General features: G+C 38.6%; 1 long non-coding RNA gene across 5 annotated transcripts in view; it reads right to left on the reverse strand.

Annotated features, from left to right (window-relative positions):
* The window catches only part of LOC112650939 (uncharacterized), a 115,626-nt gene that overhangs the window by 57,703 nt on the left and 45,087 nt on the right, over positions 1–12,836 (reverse strand). Inside the window, exon 3 of one of the 5 annotated variants that reach the window (XR_003130528.3) lies at positions 10,096–10,450. The exons of the other annotated variants lie outside the window; for them this stretch is intronic. This is a non-coding gene — a long non-coding RNA (uncharacterized LOC112650939). Of the gene's footprint in view, positions 1–10,095; positions 10,451–12,836 lie in introns of those variants that run through there. 5 annotated transcript variants of the gene reach the window in all.

Here is a 12,836-nt window from a genome sequence, read left to right on the forward strand (position 1 = left end):
GGAACATCTTTTTAACTTAAAAGTCAATTAACCGGTACATATGTACTGAGCTTTAGGATAACCTTATCTTGATAATCAAACCTAAGAGCAACTTTATATTGTGGATGAGAGCAAGTTTCCAACTTTCCTGTTGGAAATGTTTCCATGTGTCCTGCCCACAGGACATGTGTCCTGCCCTGTTTCCATGTGTCCTGCCCACAGAAGAAATGTGATGCTAGGAAGCCCGTGTTCGGCTGTTGGAGAGACCTGCGTTCAGACCCCAGCGCTGGCATTATTAACTGCAAAGCATTAAGAAGTCAGCTAGACATTTTGAAGCTCTTTCTCACCTGTAGGATGGGGAAATATTTACTTCTCAGAATTGCCATGAGGATTCAAGGTAATTTACATGAAGTGTCTGACACTGATAAATGAACACTGCAGTTGCTCTCCTTTTGGAAGTTAGCTTAGGACTTATTCAACTTCTAGACCTACTTTTACTTTGAGGAGGGTAAAAACTTTATTTGTCCCTGTATTTCATAGAATAATTCCAATAGCAATTAAATAATTGTTTGTTTAATCACCCGATAAATGCCTCTCCCCCCGTAATATTTTTTTCTAACACTTTTTGTAAATCCCATGAAGTCCAGGGACCTGTTGTCTTCCCTGGTGTATTCGCAGATCCTTGAGAAATCACACAAAGAGATAAAGAGCCATGGAGAAAAGAGAATACTAAGGCTTGGGTGGTACCCCAGGATAGTAACCATAATTCTGAGACTAAGAGCTTCATTCATGTTCTACTGGACCCAGTTAGCATGAGCTATCAAACACAGGAGGGTGGGTTCCAGTCCCATCTGAGATGTCATCTTTGCCCTGCCATCTACTTCACAGTGGTTTATACTCTATATTTCATGATTTATATGACCAATGCATATGACCAGTGCATACGACCAGTGTATATGCATTGTGCCTACCACAGTGCCAGCACATTAAAAGTATTCAACAGAAACTTTTAATAAATCAGTTATAAATCAACCTTCTTCATGAACCAATGTGAAGGTACCCCTGACTTTGTAAACTGTAATGGTACTGTTCATATAGTCTATCACCTTTTGATCTAAACAGTCACAGAAATCTCAATATGTTCCTCTTGGCACAGATGAAATTGTAGAAACAACACTAGTCTGGTTTTGGAAAACGTGGCTTTTAAATCACTTTGACTTTGGTTTGTCCATCTTTAAAATAAGAAAGTTGACATAAATGAACTCTAGTTTCCTTCCACATATATCATTATTTGATTTTAAGATATGTATACTTCAGACAAGGAGAAAACAGTGAAAGATATAATTAAAACATTGAGTAATTTTTAGTGATTTAAAGCAGTGCAATAGCTTCCAGTTACCATAGTGTTCTGGGCAACTTATTTATATCCACCGAGTCTTAGTTAACTATTTAAATCAATGTATGTTGAAGATACTGGTCCTAATCACTCTGATGTCAGGTGAGAACTCTTGGGCAACTTCTCCATAATGCTTCCCGTAGATGGAGGCTCCTTGAGCCTGAGCAGGTATTCCTTTGTCTACTGTGTTGAAAATTTGGATGCTAAAAAATAGAGCCTTTGGAAAACAGGACCATAAATCTATCTACCCCACCACTCCACTCCTTGTTGACCCATAAAAGCAAACTGTTCACATAGATAGTTGGGTGACTATGTCTCCATCCAGTGTTATCTAATATAAACCAGAAGTACACTTCACCCTCTAATTTAAGGAATACGCAGAAAGTTATCTTTCTTGCAGCAGTCCTCTCTGGAGTGCTGTTTAGCTTCGTAGGTCTTCCTTTCAACTCCCACTTTCACTGGAATGATCCATTGAAATAGACTATTAGATAAGGTATTGTCCATCACCAGCAGACCTTGCAAAAAGATGGGGGTCTCCTGGAGCTGGCCTTCCGTCTTGCCTTTCCGGTAGCTTCAGAATCCCCAAGATTAGGTAATTGATATGTATATGTACAAAGTAGTGAAAGTCAAAATATTTAGGAACTGGCTCTGCAGAAGCATGAATCTAAAACAAAGGATGAGGGTATTTATTGCTGCAGAAGGGTCCTGAAAGCTCCCTGATGTGCCAGCAGTTAACCATTTACTTGCTGATTCCTGAGAAGGTCAGTGGTCCCAGGAATAGGTCTAGAGTGGCTGGATTGGTAGGCAAAAGAACATTTAGGGGACCTCAGGGAAGTATAATAAGAAGGAAGAACTTAATATTTTAACAATTAGTATGACCATAATATTGTGGGCTGATGGAGTATCAGCCTTGAGTATGTGTGATTGTTCTGCTAAAGAGTTCAGACAGTTTCAAAAGTGAATTACAATAGGAAGGAAAAGGTTAAAGCTCTAGCTAAATTAGATTTCTCCTTGCAGCTCCAAATGAAAGGCAGGCAAAAATGTAAATCCTAATCTTCATGTTCAAAATGCTCACCTCCTCCCATCCTTGGGATTGCGTCACATTTCCCAAGTAGCTCCTTAATCTTTCTGTTTGAATTTCCAACCACCTTCCCTTGGGAAAGCCTTTGCCTCCTCCTACCAAGAGAAACATCTTCATGTGGATCATTCTTCCCTTTGCCCAATAGTAAACCAAAAAGGCTTGAAGTGTCCCGAGAAGGATTTAGCCCAAAGGATAACAAAACTCCTCATCTTTAAACAGCTAGGGTGAGAGTGACCTCCAGTACTACTGGAAAGTTCCAGTCTGAGTTTTTTTTTTTTTTTAATATTCTTACCAATGTGAGCTATAGGTCTCCCAATTTTTAGATTTTATTACACACTCCTTAAGGCAAGCACATCTACTTAAAAATCTCATTAACCATTTTCACACTACATAGTTGCTGAGAACTGAATTATGTTCCTCAAAGATTCATATGTTGAAGCCTAACCTCCAGTGTAACTGTATTTGGAGTAAGGAAGATATTAGGTTACATGAGATCATCATCAATGTGGAAACCTAATCTGATAGGATTCGTGTCCTTATAAAAAGAGACACCAGAAAGCTCACTCTGCCTTTGCCATGTGAGGTCACATCAAGAAGGTGGCCATCTGAGAACACCTGGGTAGCCCAGTGGTTGAGTGTCTGCATTCAGCTCAGAGTACGATCCCGGAGTCCTGGGATCAAGTCCCACATTAGGCTCCATGTGAGGAGCCTGCTTCTCTTTCTGCCTATGTCTCTGCCATTCTCTCTGTGTCTCTCATGAATAAATAAATACAATCTTGAAATGAAAGAAAGAAAGAAAGAAAGAAAGAAAGAAAGAAAGAAAGAAGAAAGAAAGAAAGAAAGAAGAAAGAAAGAAGAAAGAAAGAAAGAAAGAAAGAAAAGAAAGAAAGAAAGAAAAGAAAAGAAAAGAAAAGAAAAGAAAAGAAAAGAAAAGAAAAGAAAAAGAAGCCATCTGCAAACCAGGAAGAGAGCTCTCACCAGAAGCCACATTGGCCTGCATGTTGATCATGGACTTCCTACTCCTAGGCATTTTATTATGGCAGCCTGAATGGAATAAAACAATAGTCCAATCGCATAGTGAGGAAGATAATATTTTTTCAATTAACATGGGACTGCCATATCCTTTGTGCTAAATGATCTTATTTATTCAAGAAAAGTACTGCTTTGTTTTCTTTTTTTGGAGATTTATCTCCAACCTAGTAGCCTATTTCAGTCTTTGTTAAAAAGAATGCAAGCCTTGGGTTTAATGGTGGTTTTCCAAGCTTCCGAAAAGAACCCTGAAAAAGACCTTCTGATGAGGGGGATGAGCACTGAGGAGGTTTCTCTGATCATTCCATGTGCTACACTCATACCAATATCCTATAAATCTACTTCCTGCTCACAAAGAGCTCTCTTGAATTGTCAGAACTCTGAAACATACATAATTGTTTCATTTCAAAGATGTTAAACCTGGGCTCAGAACAATTAAGAAATTTCCCAAAAAAAAAAAAAAAAAAAAAAACCAGCAAATTAGCATAGGATACAGATACTAAACGAAGTCCTCATTTATGAGTCTAACACTTTATCCACTATGCTATTTTTTTCTTTCAGTTTTGTGCTCCTTCCCCTCTTTTGGTGCTAATCTTGATCCTGATAGAGGATAAGTTTCAAATGTTCAGAACTGTGTCAGCCTAATCAGTTTTACACAGCATCTTAGGCAGATGGCTATTAAAATCAACTTAATTCAAGATCTATTTATTGAGTATCTACTACATGCAAAGCACTATGTTAGGCGTTCTCTCCAGACCTCAGGAATTCAGTTACCAACTGATGATAGCCTGCAATCAAATTACATTATTTTAAAAAACATCTTTTTACAGACATGCCTAAATTGATTCTGGAAGAAATAAGGTTTAGGAATCTATGGAATTGTCTTCCTAGAATACTTCTCTTTTTTGTTGGCTCATTAACACCGCCCCAGCCCCCACTCAACTATTTTGATAACAAAGGAGCTGACTTCTTCTTATCTTATGTGAGCCACCCTGATACCTAACCCAAGCTGGGCCAATGAGTCCTTTTCCTAGGGTTTTAGAATTTGACATCCAGCGAATCAAAGTAAGTCTCTACTTGGAAACTAAAAACTGAAAGTTAATGGTTGGAAGCTATCAGTAAGGATACATTCCCCCACTCCCAACCCTGAGGGTAGAAACATAGTCTGCAAAAAAGAGATAATGATGCCAACAGATAGGGATAATGGAGGCTGACCCACTCTCAAGTCTCTGTTTTAGAGGTTCCTGAGATCCCTTGGGAAAGCTGCTCCTGTTCTTTCTAAAATTTGGTTTCTACTCTTCCTTTATTTCCAAAAATCAACATTCTGGGGATTCCTTGAATATGTTTGTTCCTGGTATTTTTATTTCCATTTTATGCTTTTTTTGCTTAAGTGATGTCAAGTTGGGTTTGTGGCTTCCAATCAAAGCCTCAACTGATACAAAGATCCACACATCATTTTAGTGGCAAAGTAGGGGAAGAGATTCAACTCATCATAGTCTATAAGTAAAAGTAAAATGTATGAAAATAAATTTTAACATCTTTAAATAAGATCTCTTCATTACTTGACTTTCAAACATTATTTCACAAAGAACACCTGAATTCTGCGTCTAGAAAGATACTTGGAAATTATTCCATGATAATATTTGAATGGTGCCATCATATTTTTTTACATCTAAGGACACAAAGTTCCAGAGCCTTTAAATGTCAAGCCCAGTTGTGTCAAGAATGGAATCAAGTCACCAGAGTCTGAGTGATATATTCCCTTCCATGCAAATATAGTGGCAGTGTCCAGGAACATACTAGACAACAACTAAGAGTAACACACTGTGCTGGACACTGGGGAAATCACTGTGCACATAATTGACGATACCATACAGAGTAGGATGGACATCACCTTTATCTGTCATTGACAGAGTTTCCATTTTCTCTCCACCTTTCTGTCTCTGGCTCTTAATCTTTTATCTATCTGTCTACAATTTTTACCTTTTCTCTGAGTTTATCCACCAGCAAGGTTGTCATATGTAACCACAAGGTATATTTATTTACCTGTCTTTTGTATCCCCTGTAGTCCCAAGCACAATGCATCAAAACTGGGATTGCCTGTTGGATAGTCATCAGGCTATCGGTGATAACTGAAGTGCTTCATAAGTGCTCATATTTTTCTGAAGGACCAACATTTTTGGAAATACCCATGATTAGAAGGCTTGAATAGAGTAAGAAAGATTCTGGAGGCACTATGTGGCTCAGTCAATTAAGTGTCCGACTGTAATGTCAGCTCAGATCATGATCTAGGGCTCACACCTAGTGGGTAGTTTGCTTGAGATTCTCTGCTGTTTCCTTTGTCCCTCCCTCTGCTCATGTGCCCATGCTCTTTCTCGCCAATAAATACATAAACAAAATCTTTATTTAAAAAAGGAATCCTTGAAAAAGAGAGATGAAGTTGAGTCCTTTACACTTTCTCTGCCAAATTCGTTCCTCCCTTCCATCTCCTTCCATATTTCCTCTGGCTAAATCTTCCTCACTCTTCAGGTCCTAGCTAATATCTCATTCCCTCAGGAAAGACTTTTCCAGACCCCCAAGAGTAGGTTTATGATTTCCCATAATAAATTTCCATGTATTGCATATTTCGACATTTGTGGTACTTATTACACTATTCATTATTTGTTAATATTTGCATTTGTCTCAAAGATGAAGCTCCTTGAGGAGCTTGTCTTTCCTGTTTTCTGGTGGATTAGTGAGACTGACCAGTACTTGGCATGTAAAAGACATCTAATAAATGCTGTATTTATGGATGGAATGGAAATACATTTTCATAGAAACCAAAACACAGAAAACAGGAAATTCATTCATTAATATACCTATTCACTAGTTAATCAAACATTCAATAAAGTTACAGAGCCTGTCTGTTATATTTCTAACACAATGTTATATGGAGATTGGAAGAAAAAAATCTATTGCCCCCTGAGAATGATGTTCCCTCTAATGGGGGGAGAGTCACTTTCACAAATTCTTCTAAGCAAATATAAACACTTCTAGATAAAATATAGCTATGCGAAATTTTCAACGTTACCAAAAACTATAGAGAAGTCAAGAAGAATCAAGCATATGAAACATATTACCTATAGGCATGGCATGGAATTAGTAAATTTAAGATTTGTAATTTTCTTAATTGTTTGATATGTTTAAGCCTTACCTTCTTTAAAAAGGTATATACTTAATTCTTGTGCTATAGTAAGTCTGTATATAGTCCTTCAGATTTTTTTAAAGAATTGCAGACCAAACTGTAACGTTCTATTTAAAATATATATATTTGAAATATTTTATATAAGTTTTAATCCATCACAAATACCCACAATATATATCATACTAATGCTAAATACAACTCTAATTTTGGGATAAGAGATGTGATAACTGTGTAAAAATATTCTACCAGAAAGAAGAAAATAAACATCTCATTATTCTCTGCTATTTATATGTGTATTCCACTCACTCCAGTGAATAATGAAGCGGCTGTTAAAAGTTCAGTAAAAGATAAAATACTAGTGATCCTGAACCCCAATTTAATTAGGCTTGGCCAGGATTTATTATGAGTGTAGAGAGACCGTCGAGCAAGTTTAAAGAAGTGAAGCTCAGTGGAGATTATCTATGCAGTGTGCATATGTATTTATAACTCCACTGGGCTCCTTTAACTCAACAAATAACCTTATTTTTCTCTTGCCCAAATAACTTTCTCTTTTGGAAAAAATAAATTTCCTTGAACAATAGGAACACTTATTTTTAAGTGTAGGAACTGGCTTTATTGTTGGTCAAAAGAGGCTATAAATCAAGTGATTCTTACTATATATTTGAAATCTATGACTAGCAATCTGGTGGGTTGAGAAGCTTGCCCTACTGAAACAGCCGTGCTGTTGCTACACTTAATCCTTGAAGGCACATGTTCTGAACTGTCGGGGCTCCACTAACTTGTGAAATTGTGATTATTCCTTTTGGGGACAATGTTACTGGGCCTTATCTCATGGTAAGATAAAGTGACTAAATTATATTCTGGGAGTAGAGCTGCTCACTCAATCAAGAAACAGGCTTTTCTAGAGTGTGCACAGTCCAGTCCCTGAAACAAAATGTCACTTCCTGGAGGAATAGCCCATCTTACCATTCATTATAGATGGCTGTGCAAGACAGTGGGACAGGTTTACCAACATGATACTATAGATGCCAATTTATTCCATAGAGTGAATTGTTGGATTTAAAATGCCATCTGTTTTTGTTGGGACATACTCGACCCCCTATCTCTGGAGAAAATTAACGTGACTTCAACATGCTATATGAGTTCACAGGGCGTAGGGAAGAGTTCCAGGAAGTTTAGACACAATTAATTCAATAGATACTCAGAGCTTTATAATTCTAATAGAATCCATTGTCGTGTCAAAAGTGTCTTCCAATATTATGCTGAAAACCTGGAACATCCTGTCCTTGAATGTTCATTGCGGTCGCTGAAAAGGGCTAAGGGAATTCATTTCCGTTTTGTTTTTTCACTCTTTGTTTGAACTTTTTTAACTAACTATTTTTTCCACCCTCCTCTCTTGCCATTGCTGGGGTAGCGAGTATTTGTACAGCTGTTCTCATCTCTGAGCTGCTGAATAAGGGCCTGATTATTTCAAACAACTTTTGTAATTAGCCTTCAAGAAGCAAATTGCTGTGTTATGTACAGTATCTGTGATTACGATAAAATGTTCTTTTTTATAACATTTCAATGTGGGCTTTAATTGGCAAGCCCCAGCAGCTTGTTGAGCATTCTGTGAACTCACTCAATATATTGAAAAAACAGAAGAATATTTGACAATCAATAGAACAAGTACAGTACTTTTAGCTCAGTTTGGTTTTAAAAGGATCTATTAAATCAAAAAAACCTAAAATGCAGTGTTGTACTTCTTCCCTGGAGGTAATTCTGTGACTCAGAAGTGGTAGTGATAACTTAGCAAGCTCAGTGATTCAGGCAGATAAATCTCCCAGGTTCAGCCATGCTTTGATATTTCTTTATTTAGCACTCGCTCAACAAATACTTAGGCAAACAGTTAAGATCCCTTAGAATTATTGTCAGGTACCCCCTGGGGAAATGCTCCCTAAAGCTCCCTGTCAGATATCACCAGAGAAGATGACAGCTATGGGAGACTCCTGGGGCCAGCTTGAAGAATGAGCTGCCTAACTGGGAACTTACTACCCTAGCAAGGAGACAGGCCACATATGCTGGGGGTGGTGACTGTGCATGTTGGGGAAATACTTTCTGCAGCTAGCTATCCTTTTTCCCTGTTTGCCCTGTTTCCCAGGTGTGTTCAGGTGGCTATAATTTCAGGTGCTATGTGATTAGTGCATATATCTACATTTAGCCATGAAGAATGTACCCAGAAATCCAGGAGCTCAAACTGGACGAGACTTTGGCCTTTGTCCCTTTTAGGAGAGAGTGAATGCATTTCTGAGTAAATGTATGATAGTTGCCTTATGCTAATGGAACTGTCTGAAATTGTTAATACAAGTATGCATTACCTATGTTGGGAATTAAAGGGTTCTACACCCAATTTCAAAATGTGTGGGGTGGAATGGGGGGCTTCCCATACCACTAAGCAATTCTTAGCACTAGCTGGATGTCCTACAATTCAGCTCAGTTCTGACAATATCCACTCAGAGGTAACATCAGATCCCACAGGTTAAGGGGTCAGTTCTATAAGACTGCCCCTTGCCCTGACCTGACTTCAGACACCAGTCACAAGTCCAGGTTGCCACCTGTGCTTCTGACTGATTGGGTATAGACTTGCCAGCGTGGCTCATGTAACTCAGAGAAACATTTAACTTATAAGATTACCTATTTATCATTAAAGTGTATAACTTAGAAACAGCCAGGCAGGTACAGAGGTTCCCTCTCTAGCCAGGACACTCTGCCAGCAGATAGATCCATGTATCTACCAACCCAGAAGCTCTCCTAGACCTGTTTTGGGGGGTTTGTATGGAGGCTTCATTACATAGGCATGACTGATTAAATCATTGGCCATTGGTGATTGATTTGACCTCCAACCCTCCACTCCTCTCCAGCCATCCTTAGGTGCTTCCCAAAAGTCATCTCATCAACCTAAGCCCAGTTGTGGTTGAAAGAGCCTGGTTATAAATAACAAGACACTGACTTTGCCTTAATGGTTCAGGAACTGGGGACAGGAGACTAAATAATAGAACAGAAAATAATCTCATTGATCTTATTGCCCAGGAAATCACAAGGGTTTTGGGAGCTGTGAGCCAGGACCAAATATATATGAGAAATATATTTGGGTCATCTGAATGACTAAACGTATATTTCCTATGAATCACAATATTGCAGGAATCTAAGAGGTAAAATCTAGCAGACATCCATTGTTTATCCCCATTCTTTGTTCCTTCTTTATTCTGGTATAAAACCCTCTCTCCCTTTCTCTCACTGCCTGTCCCCAGTCTAATGATACTGACAATTATGAACACCAACAATATGGCACAGAGGTGATGCTGACTGGCCAAAAGGATTCTACAGAACCTTGTCCAGAGATGGGTGCTGGATTCAAACAGGCCTGGACCCCTCCACAGGGAGTGATCTTCATTCTGGGAGGTCATTGATGGGACTGGGTGCTGATGTCTTGGGAGACCAAGGCAAGGTTTCCCACCTGTGAGCTAAACATGGAAGAAATAAGGCTGTTGGTAGAACTTTTTTTTTTAAGATTTTATTTATTTATCCATGAGAGACACACACACAGAAAGAGAGAGAAAGAGAGAGGCAGAGACAGAGGGAGAGGGAGAAGCAGGCTCCATGCAGATAGCCTGATTCAGGATTCGATTCCAGGACTCCAGGATCACGCCCTGGGCCTAAGGCAGGCGCAAAACCGCTGAGCCACCCAGGGATTCCCCAGCTGGTAGAACTCCTGACATCGAAGACAACATTGTCATACTACCTAGGCAGGAAGCAGAACAAGAAAGACATATTTCAGATGAAGCCGTCATTGGTCCAATGGAGGACCAATGCCAAACTGTGGCATCTGGAGATCCAGCAAAGCAGTGAACCTGGTTTGAGGATTTCTAGAAGTTCCTGCAGCTCCCATACAACTCTGAAGAGATTGAGTGTCCTCAAACATAACCGACTTGTTAGACTTGGGTCTTTAGGTACACCCCAAATCAGTATTTTGATAAAAGTGGTTTTTTTTAGAGGTGATTTCAGGAAGCAAAGTGAAGAAGTGAGAGGTGAGACTGGAAGAAGGATGAAGAATACCAGTAAAGAGCAAGTTACTGCTATGTACAGGGAGGCCCAATCATACCAGGACCTTCTGAGAGACTGCATGCATCCTGCACAACAGACAGCAAAGAATCTGGATCTTTATCCACCAACTCTCTTCTCTCTCTTTAATTGAGGGTCACTCCTCAGCATTAACTTCCTCTGCACATTCAGCTTGCCCACAAGCTTGTCCATGTGGCCAGAGGTTGCTCCCACATAGAGGCACAGAAAGTTGAAACCATCTACAGGTGCCTCCCAAGGTGGGTCTAGGGCATGTATGTGGAACACCAAGAAAGACTGCTGCAATTTGTCACCACTCTTGGGGAATAGAGTTCTAATTATTTTATTAATTTGATTTACAAAAATAAATATTCTAATCAAAAAGACAAAATAAAAAAAAAAATAAAAAGACAAAATAAGCCAATTCATGGAAACCACCTCTTTACACCCCAGCTCCAAATATAAATAAGTGCAAATGCAAATATTTAGTTTAAGAGTGGTTCATTAGAGCCAAGGTTTAAAAAAACAAGAAAAAAAACTCCAAGTGACATATACAGAACACGTGCTGCAACGACTTGAAGCAACGTGGTCCATGGGAGTAACCAAATATGTGATTTAGGACTAGGATTGTAAAACTTGAGTGAAGACAACAGTTTTAAAAATGTATCAGATAGATTCTAGATGTGGAAAATATAGCCACTGAAAGAAAAATGAAGAAATATATGTTTTTATTTCAAGTATTGTAAAGCAATGCATCCCAGTTACAAATACAAAAAAGTAACTTTAAATATAACAAAGTACTAGAAACATATCTTTACAATTCTGAGGGCAAAATTATTGAGCAAGAATTTATTGTATATTTGGCTAAATTATGAATCTATATGGTAGCAGAATTAAGATAAATTTAGATATACAAAGACCTTGCCGTTTACTCTCATATTATCTATTCTTTGAGAGATGCCTGAAGATGTACCTCAGCAAAATGAAGGAGAAAACAAAGACAGAAAGGACAGAACTTCCCAAAAACAGCCATTAATGGAAGATCTTGGATTATAGCCATGCACAGACCTGGGGAGTCACGAATCTATATATTAGTTAGAGCAGGAGGCAAGGAACTTCAATATCAATAGAGAAGGGAAAAAAACGTTTAATAGACAGTATGATTGGAAAGAGAGGGCATTCCAGAGAGGATGGGGAAAATGGCAGAGATGTGAAGCAGCATCATGTGTTCAGGGAACTTGCAACATTTCAGAAGTCAGAAGTGACAAGATATGAGTCTGGAGAGGTAAGCAAAGCAAAATCGCTCAGTGTGCCATGCATAGAAGATGTGTTGTTACCCCAGGCCATCACCACTGCTGCACACCCAAGAATATGACAGTAGGACCCCACCAGTACCCCCACCTCTCCTTTCAATCTCTGGCTTTTTTTTGGCAGGGGTGTGTGTGTGTATGTGTGTGTGTGTATGTGTGTGTGCCTGTATTTATTTATTTTTTGTTTAATTTTAATTTCAGTACAGTTAAAATATACTGTTATGTTAGTTTCAGGTGTAAAATATGGTTATTCAACAATTCCATGCATTATTTAGTGTTCATCACAATGAGTGTACTCTTAATCAGCATCACGTATTTCCCCCATCCCCCCCACCAGCCTCCCTCTGGTAACCATCAGTTTGTTCTCTATAGTTAATCTGTTTTCCAGTTTGTCTGTTTTTTCTTTTGCCCGTTTGTTTTGTTTCTTAAATTACACATATGAGTGAGATCATATGGTATTTGTCTTTCTCCTACTGACTTATTTCACTTAACATTATACTCTCTAGATCCGTCCATGTTGTTGCAAGTGGCAAGAATTCATTCTTTTTTATAGCTGAGTAATATTCCATTGTTTACATGTATATCATTTTGTCTTTATCCATTCATCAGTCAAGGACACTTGGGTTGTTTCCATAATTTGATACTATACCAACCCATATCTAAATGGCCAAAGCTAACCGAGGTGAAATTTGAAGTAATCAAGTGTCCCCTTTGATGATACTTTTTGTGCCCTTTTGCTTCAGGGGCTGAATCTACCAT

Source organism: Canis lupus, chromosome 16 (genome assembly GCF_003254725.2).
Source record: "Canis lupus dingo isolate Sandy chromosome 16, ASM325472v2, whole genome shotgun sequence".
NCBI lineage: Eukaryota > Metazoa > Chordata > Mammalia > Carnivora > Canidae > Canis > Canis lupus.